At 43.1% G+C, this 22,378-nt stretch overlaps 1 protein-coding gene across 2 annotated transcripts in view; it reads left to right on the top strand.

Moving 5' to 3' along the window:
* The window catches only part of LOC112229031 (bifunctional heparan sulfate N-deacetylase/N-sulfotransferase 1), a 109,835-nt gene that overhangs the window by 24,502 nt on the left and 62,955 nt on the right, over positions 1 to 22,378 (top strand). For both annotated transcript variants that reach the window (XM_024394912.2, XM_024394911.2), the window contains exon 2: positions 15,023 to 15,198. The gene's annotated coding sequence lies outside the window, so the exon portion shown is untranslated. The remainder of the gene's footprint in view (positions 1 to 15,022; positions 15,199 to 22,378) is intronic.

Raw genomic sequence — 22,378 nt, 5'->3', positions numbered from 1 at the left:
GCCATGACAGAGGGTATCACGTCTGCTGCAGGCGCAGTCGATGAGCTTATTTCTCCAGTCAGTTGTTAGAATGGAGCTAGCTAGTGTGTTCATGTTTCAAACATGTTCTCAAATGACATTGAAATGGCAGCAGCGATATGACAACCAGCACATTCATGAGTATGAAATACGACTTTCCTCAGTACGAAATCCTCAACGACCCGCTGTGCTGTCAGACTCAGCATGCTCATGGGGCTGATTTCGCTGGTCCAAATGTCAGTCGTGAAGCTAATAGCAGTGACGCTTTTACTGTGTATGGGAAACATCTGAAAAATAGCGCACTTGGTTGTGTGTACCGGTGCTCGACCAGTCGGCGAAAGCCAACATCACCCACGACAGAGAACGGTTGATTGTCAAGGGCAATGAATTCCATTATCTTGGCATCAATGGATTTCGCCTTTGAGTTGTCTCGCTGAAATGTTCTTTCTCTTTCAAATGACTGCTCGACTTGTTGACTGCTCGATCCATGCAGCAGACATTGTGGGCTAGGTTAGGAATGCTGTGTGGCACGTGTAGCGCAAAATTTTACGTGGCGTCATTACGTCATGTACCTACGTTTTATATAGGTATGCACTTCACGTTTGACATTGGTTTTGGCATTTTTTTTTTTTTAGCTAATATCGGCCTTTTCCGATATATCGTGCATCCCTCATTCTCTACCATAAGCTGCCTCCAACCTTGTTTTAGAGAATTTGGCAGTATATCCTGCCGGCCTCACAACCGCAGACCACATGTAACCACGTAAGCCCAGGACCTCCACATCCGGCTTCTTCACCTGCGGGGATCGTCTGAGACCAGCCACCCAGACAGCTGATGAAACTGGAGTATTTCTGTCTGTAATAAAGCCCTTTTGTGGGAAAACATTCTGATTGCCTGGGCCTGGCTCCTCAGTGGGTGGGCCTATGCCCTCCCAGGCCCACCCATTGCTGCGCCCCTGCCTACTTATTTGAAATCCACAGATCAGGGGCTAATACATTTTTTTCCTATTGTTTGATTTCCGGTAACTCAGTAAAATCGTTAAAGTTGTTGCATTTTATATTTTTCTTCCGTATAGATTGTCATTTTGCTCTGTTTTTACAGCTTTTGGGGGGAGATTTTTTTGTTGTTGCAACCATAAAATTGCAGGATTTTTTTCCTGACTACCACCCCCAGAGCATGGGGAAGTGTGTCTGCCTCGTGAAGCAGCGGCAGGTGTGCGAGACAACTTTACAAGCATCATACCATATGTACCAGTGAATCACTGTGACATATGAAATACGAGTGATGGCGTAATCGCTACGTAAAAAGGTTATGTCGGTGTTTAAATGACGTTAACGTGCTGTCATATTAAAGTCAAGATTGTTCAATAAGCAGCATTTGATACGGGAGGGGATTGATTGTCTCTGCTATAACCAAGAAGCTTCATCTTGCAAGCTAGCCACTTAGCTAGCAAGTTAAACCAATTGCATTAGCTGGAGCCCTGAGCTGGAGATTTATTTGGCACATCTTATCAGGGTTTCCCAAAGGGTGCACGTTTTGGTTTTTGCTGTGTAGTGTTAAGGCAAACACCAAAACGTGCGTCCCGAGGACCGAGTTTGGGTAACACTGTCTTAGTTAACGTATGGTTATATTAGATAGCACAGCTTTATTAGTTTAGTGACAAGCAAATGTAATTTGCTGGGTCATTTTTACCAAATGCGCTGTTGAAAAATTGTGTTTTATCGGAGTAGACGCAACTCACTTCCAACTGCTGGTTGGGGTTTTCAATCATTCAGATTTTATTTTAATTGTTCACCATAAGAAGTAGTTTTGGTGGTTTGCTTTAAACAGTCAGTGTACTTGGTCATTTTTTCATGAACATGGTAATGTCAAAGGACAGCAAATCATTTTTGCCAGCTGCGCATGGTCGCATTCATTCATTGGTCGGAGCGGGAAAACCTCTCCGTGAAACGGTCTAAACCATTCACTTTTGATATGGGTAAAATCCAAAGCCGCGATATATTAATTGGCAAAATTCCATGCTAATTCTAGATTAATATTGACACATTAATAGTTGAAAAACAATTTTAATCTACAAAAATGCCAAGTTAATCAGTGGGTGATTTCAAATAAGTGGGGGGAAAAATTGTCCCCAACCCTAAACTGATAAAGATGCTCAGTCTGCCCTATTGCTCAGCTCAGGTGGCCACACACACACACAGAGAGAGGGCCACTCAGCTTAGAGAATTCATCTCAGCCAGATCCAGCTCCTGAACTCCCAGCAGATATTAATGGAAAATGAATGTGTTCATGCAAAAAATGTGAGTATCGAACCGGCATCAATTGAGCCCAAATGGTTTTCCTTATGTGCTTCATGCTTTATTTCTCCAACATGCCAATATTTAGAAATCTGCTTTCTTGAGTATACATTCCCCCAGAGATACTATAAACACACATCAAAAGTCAAATGTATATTTTGTTTGTCCATTCTGTGAGACGCTGGAATCGGCCACATTATAATGCATGGTTTCACTCAACGATATTCCTCTTCTTGGTAGTTAAACAGAGCAGTGAAATATTTTTTTCTACTTCTTGCCTTAAGTGCATTTATCTGTTCTGGCTTTGTGTGTGCGTGCCTGTGAAAGAGACAAAATTAGGGAAGACATTTTTAAATTAGTAGCCTATTGAATTATGATTCCTTCCACCTCCATTCCTTCCACGAAGGTGATTTGGGTTTATTGTCATGCAGGTCGGATTCTCTTGCAGTTTTCTTTTCCATATGCCTTTCTCACTCACTCACGGCCACACCTTTCCTAAACAACATGCTTCCTTGCTGTGAATAGTGAGCCCATACAGTACGTCTTTCCATATGCCTTTCTCACTCGCTCACTCACTCACGCCACACCTTTCCTAAACAACATGCTTCCTTGCTGTGAATAGTGAGCCCATACAGTACGTCTTTCCATATGCCTTTCTCACTCGCTCGCTCACTCACTCACTCACTCGCTCACTCACTCACGCCACACCTTTCCTAAACAACATGCTTCCTTGCTGTGAATAGTGAGCCCATACAGTACGTCTTTCCATATGTGCTGAAGGATTTAGGTTACCGGAAATCCTGTATAACTTTGACTATAAATAACCAACTTAGAAGTACACTATATATATATATATATATTACACACACAAGTATGTGGACACCCTTTCAAATTAGTGGATTTGGCTATTTCAGCCACACCCTTTGCTGACAGGTGTATACAATTGAGGACACAGCCATGCAATCTCCATAGACAAACACTGTACAGGCCATTCAACTGCCTAAAGAGCTCAGTGACTTTCAACGTGGCACTGTCATAGGATGCCACCTTTCCAACAAGTCAGTTTGTCTCATTTTTGCCCTGCTAGAGCTGCCCCAGTCATCTGTAAGTGCTGTTATTGTGAAGTTGAAACGTCTAGGAGCAACAGCGACTTACCCGCGAAGTGGTAGGCCACACAAGCTCACAGAATGGTGCTGCAGAGTTTCTTATTTGTTTCATAGATAAATGCCTCATCTCCTGAAACCAAGGACAAAGCAATCAGACATTACCATCAGAGCTGGAGACAGATGGCGTCAGCTGTGAGTTCTGACTGCTGTCCAGAGTGGTTTTGTTATTGTTGGCTGTGTGTGTCTGTTCCCCTTCTCACCTCCGAAGTGTTACGTTACTCTAAAAATGACAGATGCCAACCCAAAATAAAGGGGTCCTAGACCTGAACAGCTGAAATACCCTTCGGCATGCTACCCGTACCCCCCTCTCTCCCCATGGAATATAAGTATGTTTTTAATCTGCTCACACTCACTGTCATTTGGCATGTTCGATGGAAAGTTGTCACTATGGGGAGGCACGCTGGCTGTCAGCAGGTCAGGCAGATCAGACCTTGTGGTCCCAGTAAATTGCCAGGGACGTGGACCATCCCATAACCTTTTCACTGGGACAAGCGTGGTCATTGGCAAAGACTGTTTGTTCCAAGACTGGAGTTTTGAAGTGATGGATGTTATCATTTTAAATAGAACCCATCCCATATGGGTTTCTATCATAACAGGAAAATGGCACGTTTTACTTCAAAACCTGGTTTACAGATTGGGGTTTTTGGTTACCCAGTTAGCTCTTTCAAACCCTGTATTGTGATCTGCCCAGTAACCATTAACCACATGTCCAACACGAGTGTGTGTGTTGATAGTGTTATGTAAGTGAGCAGTATTGTTCTAGAGCGAGAGGGCGAGATTAGCCAGCAGCGTCTGTGATTTTGCCATTAGTTTGTGCTAATTTAGTTAGCATTCTGATAAGGGACCCAATGGACTTGCATTTTTAGCGCCCCCTTGTGTGCTATGTAGGTAATACCGTAAATCCCGGGATGAGAGGTCATGAACAATATGAAAATATGGATACCGCCCAAGCCTATTTAACAGAATTTTAAGGCAGAATTGCAGTGTTGCAATGCTGTTAGTAGAAAATAAATACACCACATGACCAAAAATATGTGGACACCTGCTTGTCATTCCAAAATCATAAGCATTAATATGAAGTTGGTCCCCCCTTTTCTGTTATAACATGCTGAAACAGAAATGGGCCTTTCACAAACTTACCTCAAAGTTATAAGCACAGAATCGCCTTGAATGTCATTGAATGCTGTAGTGTTAAGATTTCCCTTCACTGGACCAAGGGGCCAAGCCCAAACCATGAAAAACAGCCCCAGACCATTATTCCTCCTCCACCAAACTTTACAGCAGGCACTATATATTTGGGCAGGTAGCTCTCTCCTGGCACCCGCCAAACCCAGATTCGTCCGTTGGACTGCCAGAGAGTGAAGCATGATCCATCACTCCAGTGAACGCGTTTCCACTGCTCCAAAGTCCAATGGCGGTGAGCTTTACATCACTCCAGCCGACGCTTGGCTTTGCGCATGGTGATCTTAGGAATGTGCGGCTGCTCGAGCATGGAAACCCATTTCATGATGCTCCTGACGAACAGCTCTTGTGTTGCCGTTGCTCCAGAGGCAGTTTGGAACTCGGTAGTGAATGTTGCAACCGAGGACAGATCATGTTTACGAGCTACGTGCTTCAGCACTCGGCGGTCCTGTTCTGTGTCTTAACACTTCATGGTTGGGCCGTTGTTGCTCCTAGAAATTTGACGTAATGACTTGTTGGACGGTGCCACTTTGAAAGTCCCTGAGCTCTTCAGCATGAGCCATTCTACTGCCAAGGTTTGTCTTTGGACATTGCATGGCTGTGTGCTTGATTTTTATACATCTGTCAGCAATGGGTGTGGCTGAAATAGCCAAATACACTAATTTGAAGGGGTGTCCACATACTTTTGTCTATAGTTTACCATGCCCAGGTCATTCACTCACCCGCAACTGTTCTCCAATCTGGTGGCATCAAATCAAATGTATTTATATAGCCCTTCGTACATCAGCTGATATCTCAAAGCGCTGCACAGAAACCCAGCCTAAAACCCCAAACAGCAAGCAATGCAGGTGTAGAAGCAAGGTGGCTAGGAAAAACTCCCTAGAAAGGCCAAAACCCAGGAAGAAACCTAGAGAGGAACCAGGCTATGTGGGGTGGCCAGTCCTCTTCTGGCTGTGCCGGGTGGAGATTATAACAGAACATGGCCAAGATGTTCAAATGTTCATAAATGACCAGCATGGTCAAATAATAATAAGGCAGAACAGTTGAAACTGGAGCAGCAGCACAGCCAGGTGGAAATACTGGAGGCTGAGACAGGAGGGGTCAGGAGACACTGTGGCCCTATCCGATGACACCCCCGGACAGGGCCAAACAGGACCCACTTTGCCAAAGCACAAATCATTGATAAGGCATACGCTCTGGCTGCTCTCCCGGTGGTACAATCTCCTTGTATAAAAATGGGCAATATTTGGAGCCACAGATTCAAACAAGACCAAATGCCACATTTCCACAGGAGAAAGGGCGGCAGGTAGCCTTGTGGTTAGAGCGTTGGGCTAGTAACCGAAAGGATGCTCCATCGAATCCCCAAGCTGGCAAGGTAAAAATCTGTCGTTCTGTCCCTGAAGGTAGGTAGTTAACCCACTGCTCTCTCTTTCCATGAGACTGACGAGGTGAATCCAGGTGAAAGCTATGATCCCTTATTGATGTCAATTGTTAAATTTACTTCAAATCAGTGTAGATGAAGGGTAGGAGAGGTTAAAGAAGGATTTTTAAGCCTTGAACACCATAGTGCCCTCAAAGCTCATCACTAAGCTAAGGATCCTGGGACTAAACACCTCCCTCTGCAACTGAATCCTGGACTTCCTGATGGGCCGCCCCCTAGGTGGTAAAAGTAGGTAAAAACACATCCGCCACACTGATCCTCAACACGGGGTGTGTGTGTGCTCAGTCCCCTCCACTACTCCCTGTTCACTCATAACTGCACGACTACAACACCATCATTAAGTTTGATGACACAACACTGGTAGGCCTGATCACCAACAATGATGAGACGGCCTGTAGGGAGGAGGTCAGAGACCTGGCTGTGTGGTACCAGGACAACAACCTTTCCCTCAACGTGATCAAGACATGGTTGTGGACTACAGTAAAAGGAGGACCGAGCATGCCCCCATTCTCATCGACGGGGCTGCAGTTGCGGAGGGTAAAAGCTTCAAGTTCCTTGGTTCCCACATCACCAACAAAATATCATGGTCCAAGCACACCAAGATAGTCGTGAAGAGGGCGCGACAACCTATTCTCTCTCAGGAGGCTGAAAAGATTTGACATGGGTCATCAGATCCTCAAAAGGTTCTACAGCTGCACCATTGAGTGAATCTGGTTGCATCACTGCCTGGTATGGCAACTGCTCGGCCTCCGACCGCAAGGCACTACAGAGGGTAGTGCGTACGGCCCAGTACATCACTGGGGCCAAGCTTCCCGCCATCCAGGACCTCTATACAAGGCCCTAAAAACTGTTAGTTATAGACTGTTCTCTCTGCTACCGCACGGCAAGTGGTTTCGGAGCGCCAAGTCTAGGTCCAAAGGGTCACAGGAGATGCTAGAGCGTGATGGGACAAGGACATCCCTGCCGGCCAAACCCTCCCCTAACCCGGATGCTGCTGGGACAATTATGCGCTGCCCCGTAGGTGTCGCGGCCGGCTGCGACAGAGCCTGGACTCAAACCAGGATCTCTAGCTACCAACTGCGATGCAGTGTCTCAGACCACTGTGCCACTCGGGAGGCCCCTTAACTTCTTAAAGCATTGTTGGTTAACCTCTAGCGATGAGCAATCCCGTATCCGGGAGTGTAATCAGCCTCAAGTGCATTACCATAACGCAACGTTTCCTATTCATGAAAATCGCAAATGAAATTAAATAAATATATTCAAACACAAGCTTAGCCTTTTGTTAACAACACTGTCATCTCAGATTTTCAAAATATGCTTTAACCAAAGCTACACAAGCATTTGTGTAAGTTTAGCATGGCATAATGCTGTGCTGGCAGCAGGCAACATTTTCACAAAAATAAGAAAAGCAACCAAATTAAATCATTTACCTTTTTGAAGAACTTCAGATGCTTTCACTCAGGAGACTCCCAGTTAGATAGCAAATGTTCCTTTTTTCCAAAAATAATATTTTTGTAGGCGAAAAACGTCACGTTTGTTCATCCTGCTTGGCTGAGAAATCGACCGAAAATACTTCAATTATAACGCCAAACTTTTTTCAAAATTTGCTCCATGATATCAATAAACACGGCAAACGTTGTTTAGGATCCATCCTCAAGGTGTTTTTAACATATGTATTCGATAATATATCCTTGGAGGCAGTTGGTTTCTCATAAGAAACGATTGGAAAAATGGCTACCTCAGTATTTTACGCAAGGTTTTCTCTGGGAGACACCATGCGTCCACTCGCCCTATATGGTTTCTTACAGCCATTCTCCAATGGAAATGCCTAAAAAGACGTCACAATGCTGCAGACACCTTGGGGAAAACGTAAGCTGACTCCTAGCTCCACAGCTATATAAGGAGTCATTGGCATGAGGCAGTTTCAAAAAATGCGGCACTTCCTGATTGGATTTTTTTCTGGGTTTCGCCTGTAACATCAGTTCTGTGGCACTCACAGACAATATCTTTGCAGTTTTGGAAACATCAGAGTGTTTTCTTTCCAAAGCTGTCAATTATATGCATAGTCGAGCATCTTTTCGTAACAAAATATCTTGTTTAAAACGAACATTTTTCATCAAAAAATTAAAATAGCGCCCCCTATATCCAAGAAGTTAACCTCTTAGAGCCGCCCCCCTAAGAGGGCAACAGTACTTGTGCAAAGTTTCAGAATGATAACTTCAAAAATGAGTGTGCTACATGACATTTATCATGAAGTCACCCAGGTGTCACCCAGGTGTCCCACACAAGTAGCCCAAATGTACCCAAGTGGCCAAATTGGTGATGTTATACATTTTGAATGGAATAACTATATACAAAATACCAAAATGATATTCTAACCCCCCCCCCAAAAAAATGGCGAAAAACATGAATAAAAAATACAGTGGGGCAAAAAAAGTATTTAGTCAGCCACCAATTGTGCAAGTTCTCCCACTTAAAAAGATGAGAGGCCTGTAATTTTCATCATAGGTACACTTCAACTATGAATCTAGAAAATCACATCACAGAAAAAAATCCAGAAAATCACATTGTATGATTTTTAATGAATTTATTTGCAAATTATGGTGGAAAATAAGTATTTGGTCAATAACAACAGTTTCTCAATACTTGTTATATACCCTTTGTTGGCAATGACAGAGGTCAAACGTTTTCTGTAAGTCTTCACAAGGTTTTCACACACTGTTGCTGGTATTTTGGCCCATTCCTCCATGCAGATCTTCTCTAGAACAGTGATGTTTTGGGGCTGTTGCTGGGCAACATGGACTTTCAACTCAGGACCTTGAAATGCTTCTTACGAAGCCACTCCTTCGTTGCCCGGGCGGTGTGATTGGGATCATTGTCATGTGGAAAGACCCAGCCACGTTTCATATTCAATGCCCTTGCTGATGGAAGGTTTTCACTCAAAATCTCACGATACATGGCCCCATTCATTCTTTCCTTTACACGGATCAGTCGTCCTGGTCCCTTTGCAGAAAAACAGCCCCAAAGAATGATGTTTCCACTCCCATGCTTCACAGTAGGTATGGTGTTCTTTGGATGCAACTCAGCATTCTTTGTCCTCCAAACACGACGAGTTGAGTTTTTACCAAAAAGTTATACTTTGGTTTCATCTGACCATATGACATTCTCCCAATCTTCTTCTGGATCATCCAAATGCTCTCTAGCAAACTTCAGACGCGCCTGGACATGTACTGGCTTAAGCAGGGGGACACGTCTGGCACTGCAGGATTTGAGTCCCTGGCGGCGTAGTGTGTTACTGATGGTAGGCTTTGTTACTTTGGTCCCAGCTCTCTGCAGGTCATTCACTAGGCCCCCCGTGTGGTTCTAGGATTTTTGCTCACTGTTCTTGTGATCATTTTTACCCCACGGGGTGAGATCTTGCGTGGAGCCCCAGATCGAGGGAGATTATCAGTGGTCTTGTATGTCTTCCATTTCCTAATAATTGCTCCCACAGTTGATTTTTTTCAAACCAAGCTGCTTACCTATTGCAGATTCAGTCTTCCCAGCCTGGTGCAGGTCTACAATTGTGTTTCTGGTGTCCTTTGACAGCTCTTTGGTCTTGGCCATAGTAGAGTTTGGAGTGTGACTGTTTGAGGTTGTGGAAAGGTGTCTTTTTATACTGATAACAAGTTCAAACAGGTGCCATTAATACAGGTAACGAGTGGAGGACAGAGGAGCCTCTTAAAGAAGAAGTTACAGGTCTGTGAGAGCCAGAAATCTTGCTTGTTTGTAGGTGACCAAATACTTATTTTCCACCATAATTTGCGAATAAATTCATATAAAATCATACAATGTGATATTCTGGAATTTTTTTCATAGTTGAAGTGTACCTATGATGAACATTACAGGCTTCTCATCTTTTTAAGTGGGAGAACTTGCACAATTGGTGGCTGACTAAATGCTTTTTTGCCCCACTGTATATACATTTACAAAATAACACTTTCAATATTTGGAAGACCCTCCAGTCCTCTACACAATATTGTGCTGCTGATGCCAGGTGCCATAGCAGTCTCTTTCTGCTGTAAAGCAGAGGGTCACCAAGCATGTGGTGCAGGTGATGGGGGACTTCATTTTGCAATTAACACAGCGACGCCTCCATACTGTGCTCTTTTGGCCCTGAGGCACATCCATGCCTGCAGAAATAAATTTGGGCAGATGAACACCACTTGTGGCAGGAGCTGGATGAACCAGCTTCAGTGGGGGATGGACACCTTGGCACTGGGGGCTCCCATTCGGAGTCAGTGTCACTGTGAAAGAAAATGTTCAGTTAGAATAGTTTCACATGAGCCCTGTATCAACAGGTATAATAAATATATATATATAGAGCACAGGGAACTGTCATGCCCTGGTCTTAGTATTTTGTGTTTTCTTTATTTATTTGGTCAGGCCAGGGTGTGACATGGGTTTATTTTGTGTTGTGTTTTGTATGGGTTTTTTTTCGTAGGTTTTGGGATTTTGGCTTGGTGGGGTTTTCTAGCATAGTCTATGGTTGCCTGAGGCGGTTCTCAATCAGAGGCAGGTGATTCTCGTTGTCTCTGATTGGGAACCATATTTAGGCAGCCATATTCTTTGAGTGTTTTGTGGGTGATTGTTCCTGTCTCTGTTTATTGTCACCAGATAGGCTGTATAGGTTTTCACGGTCCGTTTCTTGTTTTGGTATTATCGCGTTTTTTCGTTTATTAAACATGTATATGAATGACCACGCTGCATTTTGGTCCGACTCTCCTTCGACGGAAGAAAACCGTAACAGGAACATAAGGTTGAATATATTATTATAGACCTGCTAGGTCTACAGTCTCATTTATATTATGACAGACCAGCTAGATCTGTCTATTTCATATTATGACATTTCAGCTGGATCTACTGTCTTTATTATATTACAACAGACCAGCTGTATCTACTGTCTCCATTTCACTTTGGCCATTGTTGTGGGCGTGCCCTCCCCTCAACAGCCTCAAATAGGCTATTTCATTTCACAAATAATATTTTATGTTATTAATTTCAAACAACTGCATTGGCATGAGAAAAACATACCAGTCCAAAACGATGTCCTCTACCCAAAGGACAACCAGCGAACTTGACACAACTGTGGTAGTCATTGGAGTCAACATGGGCCATTATCCCTGTGGAATGCTTCCGACACCTTGAAGAGTCCATGCCCAGACAAATTTAGGTTATTTTAAGCTCGAAAGGGGGGAGATGCAACTCCATGTTATTAATGTTTCATACACTTGGTGTATATGTTGAGGTAATATCAGATTTGATTGGTTCCAGCAAACTACTAGCTAGCACTATCAGACCACTCCTTATGACAGAACTTTGACTATGACCCTTTTGACATGGCTGTGGGAGTCCACTGAAAACTTTTGAAACGTCTTGGTTTTTGGGGCGAGCCTGAAACCATGATTTGGTCTGGCAGTAAAGTGCATTATCCCCATGATTCCTTTAATGAATGTGTCTGCCCTGCCCCTGGGCCTGTTTTGTTGGGGCCTGCTGCTGTGAGGGAGCAATCTGCTTGATGTGCACTCTGGAGAGAGGGGGAAAAAAAGCTTCTGATTCTATAACATTTCAAAATCCAATTGCAGGAAATGCACGTCTTTTGGAAGACACTGTTCTCAGTTTTCTATGGGTATATACTTTTCTATTTGTCATTTCTTAATATTGTTCGCCTCAATAGCAACTTTTTAAAACCAAGATATTTGACACGGCTTTAAGATACGAAATGCGCAATTGCACATCGGCCATTGCGATTGCACGTTGGCCATTTAAATGTACTGTTAAATTCAATTAAGACATGACTACTAGCAGTGGGTGTTTATATTTAGTGTTAGCGATCTAGCTAATGTATTTCGAGTTTTCACTCCCTCGTGGTGAATTGGCCAAAATAACTTTGCCTATGATATTACTGCACATAAAGATGTATGCAAATTCATCACTATTGAACAACAAAATCTAGAAAATTCTGGAGCCCTATTTCAACAGTCAAATATAATAACAATGCCCTATTGTCAACCCACAATTCATGGCAACCACTGGATTCGGTTGCACATCAAAATATGTTGAGTCATGCATGTTGGATGAAATGGCTTATTTCATGAATAGCCTACGGTCTCAGTCTTAAAGTAATTCACAGTGCTTTAGATTGTAAGGTGAACGATCACAAATGTTTTCGATTGTGTGACGCCGTGGAAAAAAAGTTGGTGTGACCAAATCGTGGGCTGGTGCCACCAACTGAAAGTTTGTGACACGAGGGGAAAATGTTAGTCTGGAGCCTGTCAATAGGTTTTGTGGGGAGGATTAGGCTATGTATGTTTGTGCACATGGAACTCCGTGATTTATGTTTACTATAGGTTCCTGAGGCAATAAAAATGTGACTCATTAAATGGCATTTAGTTTACTAAAATGGCCAACTTTCTTTCATTGTTTTGACACTAACTAGACTAAATCATTATTCAACTAACAAAAATGTGACTAAGACACTTTTTTTTGTCTAATCTTAGTCATTTTGACAATCTATAAAAAAAAAAATTATGCGCCAAAATTAACACTGCTTTATTCCCGATTCCGCTTTCATTCTTGTTATTGCACTGGTATGCACAGAAGACGGAGCGATTTGAGTAGACCCAATTGTAATCCGACGGCTGCTGCAACTGCTGTTTATAATGGTACTCTTTCCTCTATCTTAAGCCAGGGGGTTTAGGTAATTAAACCGTAGAGAACACTATATCAGCAGGGTTGATTTGCAGGAAGCTGTACAGTGTTAATATTGACAATGATAATCACTTTGGTATATACCAGTGCAATCAAATGTGTTATTCAATTGTTTTGAATGTACGTCCGCTTGATAAATATTTTCATGAAAGCGACAACAATATAGTTACATCTGATATAAGCTATGCCATGTCGTCCCAACCCACATAACTGTTGATGTGTAACCCCTCCTATGTCATAATTATCTGCAATGGAGCTTTTTCCCCCCTACTCTTAAACTAATGTTGTGTCCTCCATACAGCCTCTTCTCATGCGTAGGCTACATGCTTTGCAATGGCGGTCCTCTGTAGCTCAGTTCGGTAGAGCAGGGCGCTTGCAATGCCAGGATAGTGGTGTTGATTCCCGGGACAAAACTGAAGAACCATGCATCACTTTAAGTCGCTTTTGATGAAAGTGTCTGCTACAGTGCCTTGCGAAAGTATTCGGCCCCCTTGAACCTTGCGACCTTTTGCCACATTTCAGGCTTCAAACATAAAGATATAAAACTGTATTTTTTTGTGAAGAATCAACAAGTGGGACACAATCGTGAAGTGGAACGACATTTATTGGATATTTCAAACTTTTTTAACAAATCAAAAACTGAAAAATTGGGCGTGCAAAATTATTCAGCCCCCTTAAGTTAATACTTTGTAGCGCCACCTTTTGCTGCGATTACAGCTGTAAGTCGCTTGGGGTATGTCTCTATCAGTTTTGCACATCGAGAGACTGAAATGTTTTCCCATTCCTCCTTGCAAAACAGCTCGAGCTCAGTGAGGTTGGATGGAGAGCATTTGTGAACAGCAGTTTTCAGTTCTTTCCACAGATTCTCGATTGGATTCAGGTCTGGACTTAGAATGGCCAAGTCTAACACCTGGATATGTTTATTTTTGAACCATTCCATTGTAGATTTTGCTTTATGTTTTGGATCATTGTCTTGTTGGAAGACAAATCTCCGTCCCAGTCTCAGGTCTTTTGCAGACTCCATCAGGTTTTCTTCCAGAATGGTCCTGTATTTGGCTCCATCCATCTTCCCATCAATTTTAACCATCTTCCCTGTCCCTGCTGAAGAAAAGCAGGCCCAAACCATGATGCTGCCACCACCATGTTTGACAGTGGGGATGTTGTGTTCAGGGTGATGAGCTGTGTTGCTTTTACGCCAAACATAACATTTTGCATTGTTGCCAAAAAGTTCAATTTTGGTTTCATCTGACCAGAGCACCTTCTTCCACATGTTTGGTGTGTCTCCCAGGTGGCTTGTGGCAAACTTTAAACAACACTTTTTATGGATATCTTTAAGAAATTGCTTTCTTCTTGCCACTCTTCCATAAAGGCCAGATTTGTGCAATATACGACTGATTGTTGTCCTATGGACAGAGTCTCCCACCTCAGCTGTAGATCTCTGCAGTTCATCTGCAGTGATCATGGGCCTCTTGGCTGCATCTCTGATCAGTCTTCTCCTTGTATGAGCTGAAAGTTTAGAGGGACGGCCAGGTCTTGGTAGATTTGCAGTGGTCTGATACTCCTTCCATTTCAATATTATCGCTTGCACAGTGCTCCTTGGGATGTTTAAAGCTTGGGAAATCTTTTTGTATCCAAATCCGGCTTTAAACTTCTTCACAACAGTATCTCGGACCTGCCTGGTGTGTTCCTTGTTCTTCATGATGCTCTCTTTGCTTTTAATGGACCTCCTGAGACTATCACAGTGCAGGTGCATTTATATGGAGACTTGATTACACACAGGTGGATTGTATTTATCATCATTAGTCATTTAGGTCAACATTGGATCATTCAGAGATCCTCACTGAACTTCTGGAGAGAGTTTGCTGCACTGAAAGTAAAGGGGCTGAATAATTTTGCACGCCCAATTTTTCAGTTTTTGATTTGTTAAAAAAGTTTGAAATATCCAATAAATGTCGTTCCACTTCATGATTGTGTCCCACTTGTTGTTGATTCTTCACAAAAAAATACAGTTTTATATCTTTATGTTTGAAGCCTGAAATGTGGCAAAAGGTCGCAAAGTTCAGGGGGGCTGAATACTTTCGCAAGGCACTGTAAATGGCTTATATTATTATTGTTTGTATATTACATCTCATTTAATGAATGTCTTCTCCTTGTGTTTTTCCTCTTAGTGCCTGACTGTGGTGTGTCCCAGAGGAACATTAGTCCACATCACCAGGGTCCCCTGACTTGACTTGAAGCGTGTTTTTATATCTGATGCTCTTCCAGAAGACTGAGTACCACTGCACCGTGACTGGGGACTTCTAGGGGAAGATACCCCTACATTCACTCCACTGTTTGGAAAAGGGTAAGAACTTTCATCCTGACTAGCGTCCTGTCCAGGGGGTGGTAGGCTACATCAAGCTCCCTCACTCTACATTAACAGGAGAGAGGGTCCTGCCCTATGGGCCACTCTGGTCTCAGACAAGGCTTAGTTTCATCCTGAGATCAGTTCAATGGGAATGAGGGTGTCATCATGGAGAAACTAATGGACTAAGGGATTTTTGTACAATGAGTACATGATGTGTCCCTAAGTAGAAATGTAGAAGCGCGCAAATCTAGGAGAACGATGACTAAAAGTTAGTGAATTAAAGTTTTGGGGAATGATCCATGCTCAATCAAGCACAATCATTAGGTGAGACCAATATACTATCACTTGATAGTATATAATGAATGATGCCCAGCATAAGAAACAATGCCTTTTTTTTGCGACTTATAAGAGCAAATGTTCCATTAGGGGAAAACACCATTATCAAAAGTAACCGCAAATGCAATTATACATGTAATGCTTTTATTATAAAGGTGCATTTTATGGTGAAAAGCGTCACGTGGATAAAGAACTTCTTAAAATTAAGCAATTTGACCACTTTAGTTGTGATACTAACCTAATCAAAACATATATGCCTATGGGCTAGGCTACATGAGGTATGCGAGTATGATTTGTACAAGTCGCAAAAAAAAGGCATTGTTTCTTATGCTGGGCATCATTCATTATATACTATCAAGTGATGGCCTATCAATTGTGAATGATATACTAATATTGTCACCCATCAGACTATTCTTGATTTAATCTTTACATATATTATTTAGCATATGTGTGACATTTGTTATGATTTTTAATGGACCGTTATCATGCACCTGTATCGAAACAACAGGGGCAGCGGGAAAAAATACATGTCATCTATGCACTTAAATAGCAAATGGAGGACGCTTTTCCCCGTGGTCTATTTTCATGCCAACCAGGTATGCTATACTCCTGTTGTAAATATAAGAAATGTGCTTAATATTAGGAAACTTAAAAAAATAAATTGTAGTAGGCCTAGCCTATAGAAAGCTGATCACATCCTCCCCTATTTAATAGAGGCCATCGCTCTGTTTTCTCCCACAATTGCATAGCCTTTAGAAATGTTGCGCAACATGAGCTCATGGGCTCTCATGAAGCGTTTGACTCGAATTTACATTTGCATATAATAATTATTATTTGGGACAAGGCATAGATTTCTCTTTTTAGGGGCTATTACGGCCACGCGAGGGGACATTGATGGACATGGCCGTCGATGCCGCTGGGAAATTCAAGGCATGTTATATTCAAGGCCTCTTTTCAGCAGAATCCATTTGCTTTCCAACCTGTTTCCCCTGCGATTGTATTTGAAATATTGTGAAATGCCTGTTTTGAGTTCACTGACAGATTTGATGCACATTCCCATCTGTAGCCATACCTTGTGATTGAGCTACACACAATCAATTTTTTAGGCCATTTTTTGAAAAATAAGTTATTTATATACTGTGGCTAAATTATAGTCCTACTCCTAGTGTAGTATTCTGAACAGACCACAGTAATTCTATAACTTTGGCAAATGTATTTAAATTTATCCGGGGTGCTGCAGCATCTCCGGCACGCTTCCCACGGTTATGATTCTATAAGGAAATAAATGAAGAAGTGCAACGCTGGTGAGATGACAGTTTCAGGCTCATGTCTGTCAGACCAGACAGTGGGGGAGCGAGATCATAGAAAGTGAATCTCATTCTAGTTCTGTTAGATACAAGCATGCTTCTCTGTCTCTCTGTCTCTCTCTCTGTGTCTCTCTCTGTGTCTCTCTCTGTGTCTCTCTCTGTCTCTCTCTCTGTGTCTCTCTGTGTCTCTCTCTGTGTCTCTCTCTGTGTCTCTCTCTGTGTCTCTCTCTGTGTCTCTCTCTGTGTCTCTCTCTGTGTCTCTCTCTCTGTGTCTCTCTCTGTGTCTCTCTCTGTGTCTCTCTCTGTGTCTCTCTCTGTGTCTCTCTCTGTGTCTCTCTCTGTGTCTCTCTCTGTGTCTCTCTCTGTGTCTCTCTCTGTGTCTCTCTGTGTCTCTCTCTGTGTCTCTGTGTCTCTCTCTGTGTCTCTCTCTGTGTCTCTCTCTGTGTCTCTCTCTGTGTCTCTCTCTGTGTCTCTCTCTGTGTCTCTCTCTCTGTGTCTCTCTCTCTGTGTCTCTCTGTCTCTGTCTCTCTCTCTGTCTGTCTCTCTCTCTGTCTGTCTCTCTGTCTGTCTCTCTCTGTCTGTCTGTCTGTCTCTCTGTCTGTCTGTCTCTCTGTCTCTCTCTGTCTGTCTCTGTCTCTCTCTGTCTGTCTCTGTCTCTCTCTGTCTGTCTCTGTCTCTCTCTCTCTCTCTGTCTCTCTCTGTCTCTGTCTCTCTCTGTCTCTCTCTGTCTCTCTCTGTCTCTCTCTGTCTGTCTCTGTCTGTCTCTGTCTGTCTCTGTCTGTCTCTGTCTGTCTCTCTGTCTGTCTGTCTCTCTGTCTCAAAACCACAATGTTGTGCCAACCATAAACTCGGGCCAGTCTAACGCAAAACAATTCTAAGAATATCAGGTTTTCACATTGTATTTTTTATGAGGCAGGAGAATTACGGAGGATTTAACTCTGATTTCATTAGAATTTTTACATTGCAAACAAGTGAAAAAGAGTTTTCATGCTAAGAGAGGTACTGGATCCTGGCAAATGGGTTCCGGAACAAAACAGTTAAAAATTGAGAGGTGCTGGATTCTGTTCCGGCAGGATCCAGATCAAATTAAGCACTACGACCAGCTATCTAAACTTTTAGTTATCATGGTCAACTTACCAATCAGGGGTGCCCTCATTTGATTTTTTTTGTCACTATCAGTCATATCATATTAAAAACGGCAAGCATTTCTCTCCACCCTTTAGCAAAATGTGTAGAATTTCAGAAAATATGCTGTAAAACTGCACATTTTTCTCTCGGCCCCATGGCAAAATGCATCAAATTGCATGAAATTAAATTAAACTGCAAAATGTAAATGTATAGAATTGCAGGAAATTCACTCTAAAAATTCATATTTTCCTTGGGGCCCCCAAAAAGGCTAGGGCTGGCTCTGACTGCATGTGTGGGTATGGATGTGGATATGCAGACCCGCGAGCAATTGCCCCCCCCTGCCCATGTTTTTTGTTGTTGTTGTGGCCTCCACCCCCATCACTTGTTGTCCATCCCTGATCTAGCTGCTTTGAGTTTATTAGTTCTCATAGAGAAGTTGCTGTTATTTAATAGTAGCCTGTTGTTGGGTTGACGTTATTACCCAGTCTATTTATATCCTCTAGGAACACAATTTCTAAATGTCTGGTGTTAACAAATACAAAGTTTTTGTTGTACGACACCACAGGTAAGTTCTATGACTATTCATGTGTACTGCATTAATGAAAGAAATTGCATTTTGGCTCATAGATAAAATGTCTATCTCAACAACTTGAAATGTTCTTCACCTTCTATAGGGAAGTGATGGAGGAGGATGAATGATGAACTTTCATGAATAATTGAAAGCAATTGGCAGGTTTGAATAATTAATGTGAGAAAGGCATCTCCTGGAGCCGGTTGCTGTGCTGGGATTAACTCGCAACGCTGCCGGATCCTGCAAGGCTTCTTCAGGCTGGAGATTAGCCAGTCTGGACAGACATAACTTTGTCAGATGATGCATATTCAAGACCTCTTGAGGTCCTTTTGATCGTAATTGGACCAGTAACTCCGTAGTCGGCACAGGCAAAACTCACCTACTCCACCACAGAATAGCTGCAGACGGAGATGTGCTTAGTGGACTCGAGTGTGGAGACTTGTTTTCCAGTCATAACATCTTCTGAGGCCGTCACTATCACACATGAATAATGAATGAGCAGTCTCTCAGAAAAAACCATATGCAAGCACACTACCGATACATGGGCTAAATGCATATCCAAACAGACATGGTGCACCGTCTACACTCTTTGTTTTCACTCATTCTTTCACCCAGACTACAATCCATGAACATTTTAATGGCGATTCTTTGGACTTGGCCCAGAGCAGGGGAACTGACGGCTGCTGTCTGTCTGGCCGTTGCCTGGGCGCCTAGCCTCGGTCCCTTTCCCTGACTCGTTACCTGTGGCTCTCGGGCCTCGTTCCAAAGCACCAGCCCAGAGCTTTCTGACCCCCAGGGGGGTACTTTAAAACACAAATGCTCACACAGGAGAAAAGATGCTGAGGACATCCACTAAACTGATGGGACCCAGGTGGCACTAAACTGCAGAGGGCAGTGTGATAGTTCATACTGACAAGCCAGTCAGAAGGTTGGCATTTACGTGCAGAAAGGCTTGATAGACCCGAGGAGACGAGGTCAGCAGCAGCACTCTAGTGTGAGTTTTACTTGCCTCTGGCTTTACCCCTTAAAATGGGCCTATACTCACACAGAATACATAGACGCTTTGAGAGAAGAGTGGGAGCACATCGTGATAACCATACGTTTTTCTAGTGTTTTTCCAATAACTATCCTAAATGTCCATGAATCATTGAACTGTCTTACACTATGGCTATTTGTTGTGTATCAGAATGTGTTGGGGAAATACTAAATTACTAAGCTAAGGACCCTTGGACTAAACACCTCCCTCTGCAACTGGATCCTGGACTTCCTGACGGGCTGCCCCCAGGTGGTAAGGGTAGGTAACAACACATCCGCCACTCTGATCCTCAACACGGCGGGCCCCTCACGCGAGCATTGCAAAATAAATTTAGAGATTATTCAATTATTTCACCCACACTGCTCGCGCGTGCCAACGAGCGTCTGCGTTGCCAAGGGCTAAAATAGAAGGCAGTTCTATTTCTGATGCAGATCGCGCTGCAAGTCCTTCCTCTCCCATCTCCTCATTGGTTTATAGAAGCAGGTACTCGTGTGCCATCTCCTCATTGGTTATACCCATGTGGGTGACTGAAAGACATGCAAGGTCAGTGGTGGTAATGCACCTAATTTATGAAAGTTGTCAATCGCAATATAAAGTCAAGAGAAGAAAAAGCCTGGAAGGATGAGAGATGACGAGAAACGATTCGTTTGACCAATTTATGTGTGGATTAATTGGTGGAGTAGAGGACCTTGTACATTTCAGGTAAAATAACAACTCAATGTTTATATCCCAGGACAAATTAGCTAGCAAGTGCAAGCTCCAACACCATTAAGTTTGACACAATGGTGCCTGATCACCGACAACGATGAGACTTGGCCGTGTGATGCCAGGACAACAACCTCTCGCTCAACGTGATCAAGAAAAAGGACACGATTGTGGACGACAGTAAAAGGTGGGCTGAGCATGCCCCCATTCTCATTGACAGGGCTGGAGGGGAGCAGGATGAGAGCTTCAAGTTCCTTGACGTCCACATCACCAACAAACTAACATGGTCTAAGCACACCAAGACAGTCCTGAAGAGGGCACGACAAAACCACCTATTCCCCCTCAGGAGATTGAAAAGATTTGGCATGGGTCCTCAGATCCTCAAAGTTTTACAGCTGCACCATCGAGAGCATCCTGGTGAACTGCATTGTTGGTTAAGGGCTGTATCCGGAGCATGTGCCAAATACAATTTGATTTGGAATAGGCATCTATTCGGCTCTGACTTAGCACCGCCAGGCTCACTCTCGGATGGAGCTGTGTCCGTTTAAGTAGTAGGCTGGAGCTAAATCACAGCCATGCAACTTTGGCACATAATTAAAGAGAAGACAGTCGATCGGGTCTCCTACAAAATATTAGCGTCTTTGACACTGCATGCAATGACACTTGGTTAGGGTTTTTTGAGATCAGCAGGGAGGCAAATGACAAAAAAACCTTTAAGCAGGTTATTCTGAGCATCGCCAGCAGTCTGGTGTGACGTTCTTTAGATCCATGCCCCCTTGATAGACCGCGAGCTGGCAGATGGTCTCGATGCTGGGCGTGTGTGTGTGTGTTGCTCTGCTGTGCCCTCTACCTCACCCCAGACGACCAGCCTTTGATGTCATCCCTGTTCTCCCTTGTTTGCCCTGATTGATCAATTGTGTTCTGAATGGCCTGGTTCTTCTGCAGGTAGGGTATGTGCTGCAGCACCTGTTATAATATGACCGCATGTTGTCCCCACCAGCCGTCCTTAAATTTGACCTGAATGTGTTCCACGAGAGGTTGCTTTGCTGCCCAAACATCAGAACTGGTTTAGCTGTTGTTAATGAGAGCACAGCAGAGCTCCCCAGTGGACGGACAGTGGTTGAAGCTTGTTGGAGAAAGGGTTGGCTACCCATTGGGAAGAGATGCAGGTATTGCTGAGTGATTTAGTGCTTTTTGAGGTCTGTTTCAGTTCAATTATTACAAAATAATCAGACTTCGGTTTATTAAAACAATTAATAGAACTCCTATGATGGTAATGACTGCATTACTGCTTATCACTTAACCATAGTTTATTCACATTACTTTAATAAAATGTTACAGTTGTATATATTACATTAGTTTTATTTGATGACTTTATTCTTTCATTCCAGGTCATCTCATCTCTGTAGAGCTGCTGCCTATGCTATCTGACAAAATCACTATTTTAGTACTTCTTCAATACTGGCAATCACTTAGATCATGTATTTTCAGGCAGAGATATATTGCGAAGCAGTCAAGCAACCGCTCTCTCTCTCTCGATCACATGATCACCGAGTCTACAAAACATTAAGAACAACTTCCTAACATTGAGTGTGTCCCTCTGCCCTCAGAATAGGCTCAATTTGTCATGGCATGGACTCTACAAGGTATCAAGCGTTCCACAGGGACGCTGGCCCATGTTGACTCCAATGCTCCCCACAGTTGTCAAGTTGACAGGATGGCCTTTGGGTGGTGAACCATTCTTAATTCACACGGGAAACTTCAAACTCAGAATCGTTGCAGTTCTTGACACAAACCGGTACGTCTGGCACCTACTACTGTACCCCATTCAAAGGCTCTTAAATCCTTTGTCTTGCCTACTCACCCTCTGAATGGCACACATACAAAATCATTTTTTTCTAGTCCCAGTAATTTAGGTACTCCTAAATAAAGATTCCAGGTCGCACAGCAAAATATTTAGCAACAAATATGAGTAAAATGGTCGCACTGTAGAGCCATGTCTGGAAAGACTGCGCATTGAGCTCAGAGAAAAACCCTGAACGAAATGGAATTCATATAATTGAACCAATGACGGCCAATTACTTGTTTATAAAA

This window comes from Oncorhynchus tshawytscha, linkage group LG30, assembly GCF_018296145.1.
Source record: "Oncorhynchus tshawytscha isolate Ot180627B linkage group LG30, Otsh_v2.0, whole genome shotgun sequence".
Classification (NCBI taxonomy): domain Eukaryota; kingdom Metazoa; phylum Chordata; class Actinopteri; order Salmoniformes; family Salmonidae; genus Oncorhynchus; species Oncorhynchus tshawytscha.
Note: the sequence above shows the minus strand (reverse complement) of the source record. Positions and strands in the feature narration are given on the sequence as shown.